The following is a 13515-nucleotide window of genomic DNA, read 5'->3' as shown; positions in this document are numbered from 1 at the left end:
CATCTTGACTGTGGGATTACTTGAAGGTTTAATATTCCTTTACTGTCTGGTGTATTGGAGAGCCTCAAGCCCTTCCTCACCTTCAGTGGAGGTTTTATGTCAACAAATGTTTAACCTCAGACACGATCTTAAAGACACGTTCATGAGAGCAGTATGCATAGTGTTTTATCAGTTAAACTAGTGAGGTTGTTTTCAATATGGCGCACTTTTAGACACCGGCGGCTGTTTTACACATTTTTAAGCGTATCTACAACACAAACACAATGGCCACGGTGTCCAGCTGTTATATTTAGTGTACCATCAATTGGAACCTCCACTTCTCCCCCAAAACGCACCAGCGACAAGCCACATACACACAATTCTCCTTGGGGAACGAACTACCAAGATCACCGATAAAAGGCAATGGTTTGGAAGCACAAGTGTGGGTTGAAAGCGGAAGGTAATGAACGGTCCGAGGCTGACGACTAAGACTACCGTGTTTTATCATCCTTCCTCGGTCACCAGCTCAGGCCAGATAAGGAAACGTCTCTTGATAACATTGAATATTTTAAGACAAACCTTTATCGTCATTATGGAAAACTTTAAACGTTGAATTATCTCACAACACACACACACACACACACACACACACACACACACACACACACACACACACACACACACACACACACACACACACACACACTAATAACGAAAAACAAGGAGGTTGGAATGAAACAGACGAAAGTATATTAAACATTTAAAAACAGTAAAGAAATGAACACAATTATACGTAATAGTAATAATAAAACTTCGTTGTACCAAGATACATTAGACGAGGTAACATCAATAACAAAGTATATAACAAATTATATAGATAAGTTAACACGACCCTTTTATGTTCCGTGGGTCTGTGTGTAAAATTTATTGCTTCTCTTACGACATTGAAAGAAAATCTCTGTAAAAATCGTGGTTGTTTTTGTCTTTTAATGTCGGCCATTTTGTCTGAGATTTAGGTCGTTTTTTATCGTGTGTGTGTGTGTGTGTGTGTGTGTGTGTGTGTGTGTGTGTGTTGTGTGTGTGTGTGTGTCTGTGTGTGTGCGTTGTGAGATAATTCAACGTTTAAAGTTTTCAATAATGACGATAAAGGTTTGTCTTAAAATATTCAATGTTATCAATGAGAGACGTTCCTTATCTGGCCTGAGCTGGTGACCGAGGATGATAAAACACGGTAGATTTAGTCGTCAGCCTCGGACCGTTCATTACCTTCCGCTTTCAACCCACACTTGCCACAACCATTGCCTTTATCGGTGATCTTGGTAGTTCGTTCCCAAGGAGAATTGTGTGTGGCTTGTCGCTGGTGCGTTTTGGGGAGAAGTGAGTGTTCCAATTGATGGTACACTAAATATAACACGTGGCCATTTGTAGATACGCTTAAAAAGTGTTAAAACAGCCGCCGAAGTGCGCCATATTGACAACCTCACTAGTTTAACTGATAAAACACTATGCTTACACTGCTCTCATGAACGTGTCTTTAGATCGTGTCCGAGGTTAAACATTTGTTGACATAAAACCTCCACTGAAGGTGAGGAAGGGCTTGAGGCTCTCCAATACACCAGACAGTAAAGGAATATTAAACCTTCAAGTAATCCCACAGTCAAGATGAGTCCTTCACCCAACCACTTCTTAGACCTCCTCAGGGTTACCTTCCAATAAATCTCTCTCAAAGACCACTAACTGCTGTCCAAATAAGACGAGGAATTAATAAACAAAGAATCCTCCTTGCTATGGTTGCTTCAGGTAAGAACTCATTGAACGATTTTAAACTTAGTCTCGTCAATATACTGTACAGCCTCTTCACGGCATGGCGACAGAGGCTCATTAGTCTTAAGTCTTTTCAACAGTAGTCGCTAAAACTCTCCCCTTCAGGTGAGTCTATGATCATATATATTTCCTCTTTTCATTCGAGTCTCTACTTCCTTTCGTAAATCCGTTGGGTAACCTTTTATTAACGTTATATGTAATATGTTTCATCGTTTGGACTTACAATTCTCCTATTAAACCAAACGCACCCACACCCCCCTTCATGCCACCCCACGCACCCTTGCCTCCCGCACACACACACCCTCCACACACCCCTCACACACATCCTTCATCACACACGCACCCCACACACACAGGGGACTCACAACTACATCTCTTCAAAGATAGATCATCTACACTATTTTGTCTTGTAATTTGTTCATAAATATTATCTTGTATATAGTGTAAGGTGTAGTGCTGGGGGAGAGGTATGGTGCTGGGGAGAGGTATGGAGCTGGGGAGGTGTAGCTGGGGGAGAGGTATGGTGCTGGGGGAGAGGTATGGTGCTGGGGAAAGGGGGCTGGGGGAGGTATGGGCTGGGGGTGGTATGGAGCTGGGGAGAGGTATGGTGCTGGGGAATGGGGAGGGTTAGGTGTTGTACAGGGTGGCCTTATTACCACCCACCCTACCCACCACCCACACACACACTTTCCATAATTTCTCCCTGGGGTGCTGGGCATTTCTCCATTTATCTCAACTATTTCCCCATGATATATTTCCCTTGACCCTCGTAGGTAAGGTCAGGGCAGGTCAGCTGGTGGACGAGGCGACTGGGAACAGGGAGGAGGGAACAAAGGTGTATAGCCGACAGTTGCCTCAACCTCCGCCTGTAAGTGGATGACAGCGGCGAGTGTGTTACATCTTATATGGTAAACAATGCTAGAAAAGTACCACGACCAATATTACGAGACTATTTTTTTTTCAGACAGCAAGTTAACTAATTCAAATGTAACCGAACCTAACCATATATAATAATCAAACTAATTATATCTTAACCTAAATATTATATACTAAATTAAGTTAACCTAAACTAGCCACTAACCAAACCTAAATTTATATATACATACATACTATCAATATAGGAAATATGTAGACAGATAGATAAATTGAAAGAAGAAAAATAGTGGTTAAATAAGATCCTCTTCCTCTTTTACTCTTTAATTAACTTTCAATCAATTATAAACGAAGATTAAAGTTCTTCAGTCAGTTTAGACATAACAATAGTTAAACCTTTTCAAACTTTTCATCCAAACGAGAATAGTACAGTGTGTGTGTGTGTGTGTGTGTGTGTGTGTGTGTGTGTAATGACCAGAGGTAAAATATGATCTACTTTCTTTACGCCATTTTCCTCTGTCTCCTCAGCAGTAATTAGGAACCTGGATGTTCAGCGAATTGAGGATCGTATTTTGGGGGTAATGGTTAGCCAGTGCAGTTGATGAATTGTCCGGTCTTCTTGGACTATTCCTTGACACTGGATTATACAGCTCGTTATCTCATAGTGAGGTTGTTGTGTTGGCGACAGCTTCTACACCTTAAACAAATTCACACCTTGGTGGGCCTTGGTCCGGCCACTCTTGAACGCGGAGGTCAGTAATTCTCCTATATGTGTATGCGTGAACATGTGTGTATGTATGGGAATCAGTGTAAAGGAATATAAGAGTACACACATATCAGTATATAATTTACTATTTATTGTATTATATAAACATTCACTATTATAATCTTATAATTAACTAAAGTAAACCACCATCTTGGATATAGCAATTTCTCCTAGACGAGTTCAGTAACTATTGTGACTTGGTGATTAAACTCGATAATGTTCCTCATCTAACAAACCCCGTCAGTGTGTGTCAGCTATTAGCCTCAGGGAGTAATAGAAACCCTTTATTAATCCAGCCTATAGACCCCCCCCTCTCTCTCTAGCAAATATTGATACCAGAAAAGTAATTCATTATAAATCGACATTTGTGGAGACGTGTGTGTGTGTGTGTGTGTGTGTGTGTGTGTGTGTGTGTGTGTGTGTGTGTGTGTGTGTGTGTGTGTGTGTGTGTGTCGTGTCAACATTCACCCCCTAATATAACATCTTGAAGTTCCCAGTTTGTTTATAAATCTCTATCTCAGTGCAGTAGTTGATCTTTAAAACGTGTAGGTGAATGGCCGGGATGAATAGTGGATGTGTTATGATTACGGCCCCCCACAACACTGGCTGGAGGGTTAGTCTGTTTTATTACATTTTCCTTACTAATATTGCTGACTGTTTTTGTAATTTTGCTTTTGTTGTTTTTGTTATGTTTTAGTTTTTGTTGGTGTTTTTGTTTTGGCTGTTATGTTGTTATTATTATATTGTTTTGTTGTTGTGTTTTTGTTGTTGTTTTTGTTATTTTTATTATTATTATTATTATTATTATTATTACACTCAATTCCTTGCCTTCCAACACGTATTCAATCTACCAAAATGTACTCACTCTGCCAGCAAACACCCATAATGCCAACATGTACTCAGCCCTCGAACAGGCACTCAGACTACCAAAATATACTCAGTCTGCCAGTTATGCCAACATGTACTCAGTCTACCAAAATACTCAATCTACCATCACGGACTCAGGCTATCAACATGTACTCAGTCTAATGTACTCAGTCTGCCAACCATCTTCTTTATCTCAAGATTCTTCAGATTTCGACAACCCCCTTCACCCCCTCCCTTACCTTCTTGTCAACCACTTGAGAACTGATTAACTTTGGAGCCCACGGAGGAATCACGCTTTATGAGGTGAAATTACCAGTTCCCTCTCCCAGCGTCTTCTGGGGCGGGCCTGAAGGAAGAACTCCCAATGTGACCTATACTGTTTCAGCAGTTTCGTGGCCCCACCCTTCCTCCTCCTTCTCCTAACCTTCGGGAGGATTATACGTGAGAGGGGGTATTAAAAGATCTAGAGGAGAGAGAGAGACAGTCTTCCTCCACTGTACCTGTTGGGGGGGCTAGTTAACGAGTATAAGGTATATTAAAAGTATATGATGGTTTAGAAGATGATTTCGTCATTTGATTTTGAGATTCTACCAAATGCGTTCCCTAAGTCTTGCTACACAGGAGAGAAAATTAGCATACGAATCTTTCTACCGAGAGGCACATGACGACTCCCAGATGTTCGGGTGATGGAGAGCGTGACCTCATTCACTCTGTTCAACAAACCATCGAATAATTAACAGTGAATGGAAAGAGGATAATCACCCACCGCTGACACGATGAACCTTTCGGAGATTCGACTCGGGTTAAATCGAGTCTTTAAAAAAAGTTAGTTACCAGAAACACAAATTTGGCAAGAGCTAATCGGATCAGACTCAGGGTTCATTTTCACAACTCCCGAGCTTCAAGTATGACTCATTAATGAACTAGAGGAATGAAAAGATGATCTGAATGACTTGGGAGTTATGAAGTCACTTAAGCCTTTGATTAATGATAATAATGATAATAATAAGTGGTAGACGAAAGCATTGGTTAAACCCTCTGTGTAGCCTAGCACTATTTAGAGGAACTCGACCAGAAACTACCAAATTCACCCGTCACCTGCCATCCTACAGTATGTCACCGGTTGTCACACACTCGTCCCTAATCACATAGTTGTGTCAGTGGAACTTTGTCCCCGCCCTGACCAACATGTTTATTTAAGCTGCTGTGGGGGGAGGAAGTGTCTTGTGTAATCTGAATATAGACAACTATGGTGTAATTACTTCCCCTTGACTCACCCAAAGAAGTTTTACGTGTAGTCTGTTGTGACCTTTAATTGATAGTTGTTTTTTATTTCCTTTATATAACAAAGTAAATAATATCCGTGTTTCAACTACCTCCCCCCACCCCTCCCTCCCTCTCCTAAACCTCCCCCCTCCCCACCCCACCCCCCACCCCACCCCACCCCACCCCCCCACCCCACCCACACCCCCTCCCTTCCCGTCATCAGCTGCCTCGTCTGTAAACAACACTAGGAAACTCTTGTAAGATGTTCTCAGTTCTCGCCATCTCGTCCCCCTATAGCCACTTCCTCCTCCTGCAGTCGAGATTCAGAAACTTTTCATCTGTTTTAACTGTGTGATGCTTCCTTGTTTATTTACATCAAGCTACTCGATCTTACAAAAGAACAGTTAATTGCCTGAACACTTTTCTTGAGATGTTGTTGAGAATGCAGAGACAGAGAGACGTAGAGATAGAGTTAGAGACAGAGATGGAGAGACAGAAACATTGACAGAGACAGACAGAGATTTGGAGAGACATAAACATTGATACAGAGAGACAGACACACAGATCATCATGGTATTGAAACTCTTATGAATACTTCTTTATAGATCACGTCACGACCATTAACTCAATGGAGTATTACACAACACGAGACACCAAGTATGAACTTAGTGGGCCAAGGATGCTGTTAGTCAAATCGGAATAGAAATTTAATGAGATCAAATTCCAAAGTATGTAAGGGAGTTCTTGGGGGATAAGAGACAGTAAATGACGTCTCTAGCGATGTTGTGAATGTTTTTAATGAACTTCGGGTTATTCAGGTAGTCGACGCAGAGCAATGTTGTTTCATGGAGTAACAACAACTACAGGAGAGAGAGAGAGAGAGAGAGAGAGAGAGAGAGAGAGAGAATATCTGTGCTCTACTTAACATAACATTAGGTCACAACAGTAGGTAACAACTGTAAGTCACAACAGTAGGTAACAACATTAGGTCACAACATTAGGTCACAACAGTAGGTAACAACAGTAGGTAACAACAGTAGGTCACCGAGAGATTAGACCAATTTATTTTTACCTTAGATGGATTATTATCTGTTTACGTATGTTTTTAAAGGGAAGGAATTTATGCTATGCTATGCTATGCTATGCTATGCTATGCTATGCTATTGGCCTTTAGTTCGGGAGTATTCTTGTGGAGGTTTAGGTTTAGGTTTGTCTTAACTATAAATTGTGTGGGGTTTTTTATCACCAAAATACTTCAAAGTTTACTCTAAGCCTCAAGCATCTATGAATGTTCACTATATGTAAGGATGGGCTGAAGGATGGGCTGAAGGATGGGCTGAAGGGAAGGATGGACTGAAGGATGGGCTGAAGGATGGGCTGAAGGGAAGGATGGGCTGAAGGAGAAAGGATGGGCTGAAGGATGGGCTGAAGGAAGGATGGACTGAAGGATGGCTGAAGGATGGGCTAGGAAGGATGGGCTGAAGGGAAGGATAGGCTGAAGGATGGGTAAGGACATTATACCCTGTGGTCCGCTATACTCTTGGGTGATGGGACAACAACGGGGCCACCATCAGCCTCATCCCTGGACATAGCGACTACAAGTTCAATTAAAAGCGTCGAGACCTGTGTGGCCCCGAGCACTGCCTCACACTGTGTGGCCCCGAGCACTGCCTCACACTGTGTGGCCTGAGCACACTCACACTGTGTGGCTCCGAGCACTGACTCACACCGAGCGATATCAACTCACTGTGTCTAAGTCACTCCTTTTGTGAAAGAATTATGAAGACTCGGATGACCACGTTACCACACACACTCACACGCACACACACGCACACACACACACACACACACACACACACACACACACACACACACACACACACACACACGTGTGTATAGAAATGTATAACAATCAATGTAATCAGCTGTCTCCCCTCACCCCCTCCCTGCACACACCCCTTGCACCCCACCATCATCCATACACACCACCCCCCTCCCTCCTCACCACCACCCCTTCCTCACCACCACCCTTCCCCACCACAACCACCACCACACAGACCCACCACCACCACACCCCCACCACCACACCCCACCACCACCACACCCCCACCACCACCACACCCCCACCACCACACCCCACCACCACCACACCCCACCACCACCACACAGACCCACCACCACCACACCCCCACCACCACACCCCACCACCACCACACCCCCCACCACCATCACCACACCCACCACCACCACACACACCCACCACCACCACACACACACCCACCCACCACCACACCCCCACCACCACCACACACCCCCACCACCACCCCCACCACCATCACCACACCCCCACCACCACCACACCCCACCATCACCACCCCCACCACCACCACACCCCCCACCACCACCACACCCTCACCACCACACCCCCACCACCATCACCACACCCCCACCACACACCCCCCACACCACCACACCCCACTCCCTCACCACCACAGCATCAGCACGACCGACGAGCACTAAAAGTGGATTTAAACAAAGCTCCTGACTGCGGAACACTTGGTTAAACTCATCGTTATCTTGCAAAGTTCCTCATCTTCATCAGCGGTTCTTAATTGCAGAGGAAACTCCAAAATCAGAGAGATATATTCTTTGTGTTGGTCTTGTGATGTGTGTGTGTGTTGTGTGTGTGTGTGTGTGTGTGTGTGTGTGTGTGTGTGTGTGTGTGTGTGTGAGTGTGTGTGTGTGTGTGTGTGTTTGTGTGTGTGTGTGTGTGTTGTGTTGAGGTGAGTGTGTGGAGGTGAGTGTGTGTGTGTGTGTGGTGGGGTTGTGTTGAGGGATATAGTGACCTGTGGTGAGTAGGTGACTGATGTTGTGTGAAAAGTTGTAAGTGTGATTGTGGTGATGGTTATAGTGATTGTGTGGTGGTTATAGTGATTGTGGTGGTGGTTATAGTGATTGTGGTTGGTTATAGTGATTGTGGTAAATTAGGTTGTAATGTTTTTTTTGGGGGAGAATAACAACAAATTTGATAATATAAATAAAATACAAGGATAATTAATTACCTGTGTCTTAAGGTATGTCCAGGTGTCAATCAGTGGAGTGAGGTGGGCATAATGTTTACAGACTCAACACAATGTAGTTTTCACCTTTATTGAGTAGCATTGTGTTGGCTACTGGTTCACGACTTGCCTGACGACCAACACACACACACACACACACACACACACACACACACACACACACACACACACGATCCTAAGCTCATCTGTATTGTATTAAATTTACTTGGCGTATAACAAGCTAATAATCCTGGGGGTGGGGGAGGAGAGGTGTAAGGGGAAGGAGGTGTGGAAGAAGGAGGATATATAAGGTGAAGCAATATATTACTTCATTAAACTCTGATGTCATAACGGGTTTGTTGCGATACTGTGTCTCTAACAGTGAAAATAAAGGAGAGAAGTTGAATTACCATATTTATTGTTGTCTTTTTCGTAATTTACTTCTTCCTTCATCATAATTTCTTGTTCTTGTTCTTCTTCTTTTGTCTCTCTTTCGTGATGGGGTCTATAGTCACACACTTCTCTATGCTATATCCTCTTCCATCCTGCACTATCCTCTATCCTCCACTATCCTCCACCCTTCACTATCCACCACCCTTCACTATCCTCACCCTTCACTATCCACCACCCTTCACCATCCACCACCCTTCATCACCCCACTATCCACCACCCTTCACTATCCTCCACCCTTCACTATCCACCACCCTCATCCACCACCCTTCACTATCCACCACCCTTCTTATCCACCACCTTCCACTATCCACCACCCTTCACTATCCACCACCCTTCACTATCCACCACCCTTCACTATCTCACCCCTCCACTATCCACCCCACCTCCCCTCCACTATCCACCACCCTTCACTATCCTCCACCTCCACTATCCACCACCCTTCACCATCCCCTCCATCCTCCCATCCACCACCCTTCACTATCCACCACCAACCCCACCCCACACCACACCCACACCACCCTCACTATCCCACCCTCCACATCACCACCTACTATCCACCACCCTTCACTATCCACCACCCTTCACTATCCACCACCCTTCACTATCCACCACCCTTCACTATCCACCACCCTTCACTATCCACCACCCTCCACTATCCACCACCCTCCACTATCCACCACCCTTCACTATCCTCCTCCATCCTCCACTATCCTCCTCCATCCTCCACTATCCTACACCCTTCCTTCCATGTCTCTCTTCATTACAACTGTCTACCTTGTTCTTGCTCTGCCTCATCTCCCTCTACCACACACACACACCTTCCAGGCTCTGCTTAACATAATATCCTGTTACAATACTTAATTTAACTACACAATTTCCCTCCAGTGTTTAAAGCTACGAGCAACGCCAGAACAGTAACGTATAATCTATCGAATTAAAAGATAAAAAATTCGTTGATGGATATTTTGGTTTGACACAATATATACGTCGGTACAAACAAGCAATTAAAATAGGTTGTAGTTAAATGCCTGCATGGAACTGTGATGAATTGGTAAATGGTGTGAGTCAGTCATTTGTGTGTGTGTGTGTGTGTGTGTGTGTGTGTGTGTGTAAGTTACCTGAACCTTACCTTACTGTAAGTCACTCTATTCTAACCTTACCTTATTATCAGTAACTCCATATTTCAGCACAAGTTTAAGGGACCCCAGTCATACTAGGTCCTATTGGGGGCCTAATGTAACCTATCCTTCATTAATGTCCATTTAAATTATGGTGCATTAAGGTTAATGGTCATTAGGATTTTACCCACTATGATTTGGGCCCACTATGATGATGGCGCACTGTGATTTTGGGGTCCACTGTGAGTAGGACCCATTAAGACTATGGTTTCAAAGGAATAAGGGCCTATTAAAACTGTTGATCATATGGGGTACAGTTCATTACTATTGTAGCCTATTTACACCGCTAGCCTGACTCTTCCTTTTCTTCACCTCATGTTATTAGGCGAACTCTCACACACATTTGCTTCTCCGTTTCCTTATCCTTCCCTTCCTATTCTTCTTCTCATCTCCGGAGATATTTTCAGCAATTGGTTTTATACAAAAAAAGGGAACATATTCATTTTCCAGCGGCTGGGCTACAAACAGCGCTGCCAGACGTATAAATGAACCCGAATCTCTCATACGTTTACATTCTTCCGCCTTCTCAAAGACTCATTAATCAACATTAGCTTTAAACCACGGCTAAGATAAAGACTTAATGAGTCTTTGTATATGGAAAAGACTTAAACTTAAACGGGAAACAAATAGCCACGGAGACTCTCTCGCTGACTGACAACACTGCTCGGTTTTCAGATGAAGAATTGAGTGTGTCGCTAAAGGTCAGGTCTAAGTAACGTTCACCGAGAGGCTGTGGATCCCTCGTTATAAATGATGAATCTCGACCTTTGCTGCAATGATGGGTTGTCACTGTCTTGCCCTCATCTCTTGAATTAGCTTATGCTTCCTCGCTTCAATTCAGTGATTCGCTGGGTATTTTTTGTTCCCCTTCTTCCCCGCGTAAACTTTTATAAGAGGAGTGAGTGTAAGCCATAGGGAGAGATGTGACTTGTAGCGATTGACATATCATCCTCTACCTACAATGAGCTTGTAAAGGCTTACTGAGCTGCCATTTACAAGACATCTAATATAATATACTATAGGAATAGCCGTGTGTCTGTATGTGTGTGTGTGAGTGTGTGTGTGTATGTTCTGGGCAGCCGAAATGGCACAATCGTTTTTCATCAAACTTGGTGGAAAAATCGCAATAAAATCGTAGAGTGGAACAAACCTGGTCCCATGTCGTTGGTTTCTTTAGGAAGGCATTAATTAACTATTTTATTTATGCTGGAAAACAATGCAAGTCTACGGACTTGGCGCACCCTCATTCGCTGTATGCTGTCAGCCGGACGGCGGTTGCGCCCTAGCCAAGCACGAGCGTTCAAACTTTCACCGGGCACGAAGGGCCCACGATCACTTGTAAAAAAGCTATAGATGATGGGTAAATTTTTTGCTCAAAGTCGTAAATCATAAGAAATATATCTGGAATTCTTCTCTATTATTTCTCAAGATTCACTCGTCAGTTTCCCTACAAACTGTTTAATTCCTATGTAGATGTGCTAGGTAATATTTCTCGATAATTAAATCTAACGCATCACTAACCTAACCTAATGCAACGTAACGCATTTCTAATTTGACCTAAGCTAATCAGATCCATGAGCTTCAGTGTTATATGGATTTAATGAGTATCGGAGTGGTTAGGTTAGGGTAGGGTCGGGTAGTTTGGGTTAGGTGGAGGGAACGACTGTGAAAAATGCCAACCAACCAAATCCACACACACACACACACACACACACACACACACACACACACACACACACACACACACACACACACACTAATGTCACTCGGAATCGAGTATGACGATCATCCAGCTATGCTACAATGATATGAGTTATTAAGGATGTCACCTAGGTTGGTGAGTTTTAAAGGACTAAAAAGGCAGACACGGGACCGGCAGAGTCGTTCACAGATGTTGCACATGTGGAGGGCTCCATCTAGTGCGGGAGAGGCGGCGACAGCGTCTTTTTGGCGCTGGCGCTTGTCTGCCTCGGTTTGCAGTCAGGCTAATTCGAAAGTATTGACACCTCGTGTGGTGATCCTCCAAGCGTTAGTATCCCAAGTTTATTGGGTTTCGCCTTAGTAGCCTGTCCATCATGCATTGCCTTCTTCCACTGGTGTAGTCGTTGGGTTCCCATGTTGGTCACCTCTTCTGCCAATACCACCGTTGGGGTCTTGTTGAAGCTCTGTAAGCATGTCTGCCTGACGTGGTGCTCCACCGCAGATTTTTCGTTCGGGGTTTACTCCCGTAGCCTTATACCTACCAAGGTTAATCCGCAAGGCAGCGGGGCAGTGGTTGGTAGGCGCTAGGACGTGTCCACACACACACGTCTCACCTAGATTTAAAAACATAGATACGGAGATCACATCCAGAATAATTCATAACAACTCCTGGGGAAAAAAATAAAATAATCGACACAGGTGCGACTAGAACCATTGCCCAAACTGGCGGAGACTTTAATATCCAGGTAGGCCAAAGGATCTGGGACTGACAACCCTTCAGACAGGACACGACTGGACAGAAGCCTTTAGAGACATTAAAAATTCTGAACAAGATGGAACACATAACCTGTGTCCATTTTTTAAGGTTGTCAAATGTCACATAAAGAAGAGACCATGGATACTAGCTGGCCAGGTCATCAGGAGAGTGGGTCAGGTTAGTCAGTTGGGTCAGGAAAGTGAGTCGGGTGGGTCAGGTGAGGTAGTTAGGTGAGTCAGGTGTACATTAGGCTTATTGAGCCTTGAAGATTATCCACCGTAAACATAACCTAACCTAATGCTAACTTGGCCTAACACTAATCTATAATTAACCAAACCTAACCTAAGCCTAACCTAACCTAACTTAACCTAACCTAACTTAACCTACCCACCCCAGATAGAGTTAGGATGTTTAACCCTCGGGTGAAATAAGCTGGGGGACTACTCTTCATATGATTCAAGAAAATTTTCGTTTATTTAGAAAGAAAGTGAGTGAGAGAGAGAGAGGGGGTGAGTGAGAGAGAGAGGGGGAGAGTGAGAGAGAGGGGTGGGAGAGAGAGTTATAGATCTGTTTTACTCGCTGCAGCTGTGGAACAAAAACAGATGACTTTTGAAAAACATGTAAGCTTATAACGCATATTGGTTAATATTCCACAGGTAAACTTTCTTCCATAGAAGTTCCAGAACTTAACAAAAAAGTTATAAAAGTTCAAAAAAAGTGTTGGTGGTTGTAAGAGGCGAAGACAGGGTTCTGGGCGGTTGATGGGGAGTGTTTGGGGGGGGTGGCCGTCAC

Source organism: Homarus americanus, unplaced genomic scaffold (assembly GCF_018991925.1).
Source record: "Homarus americanus isolate GMGI-L3 unplaced genomic scaffold, GMGI_Hamer_2.0 scaffold52512, whole genome shotgun sequence".
Classification (NCBI taxonomy): Eukaryota; Metazoa; Arthropoda; class Malacostraca; order Decapoda; family Nephropidae; genus Homarus; species Homarus americanus.
Note: the sequence above shows the minus strand (reverse complement) of the source record.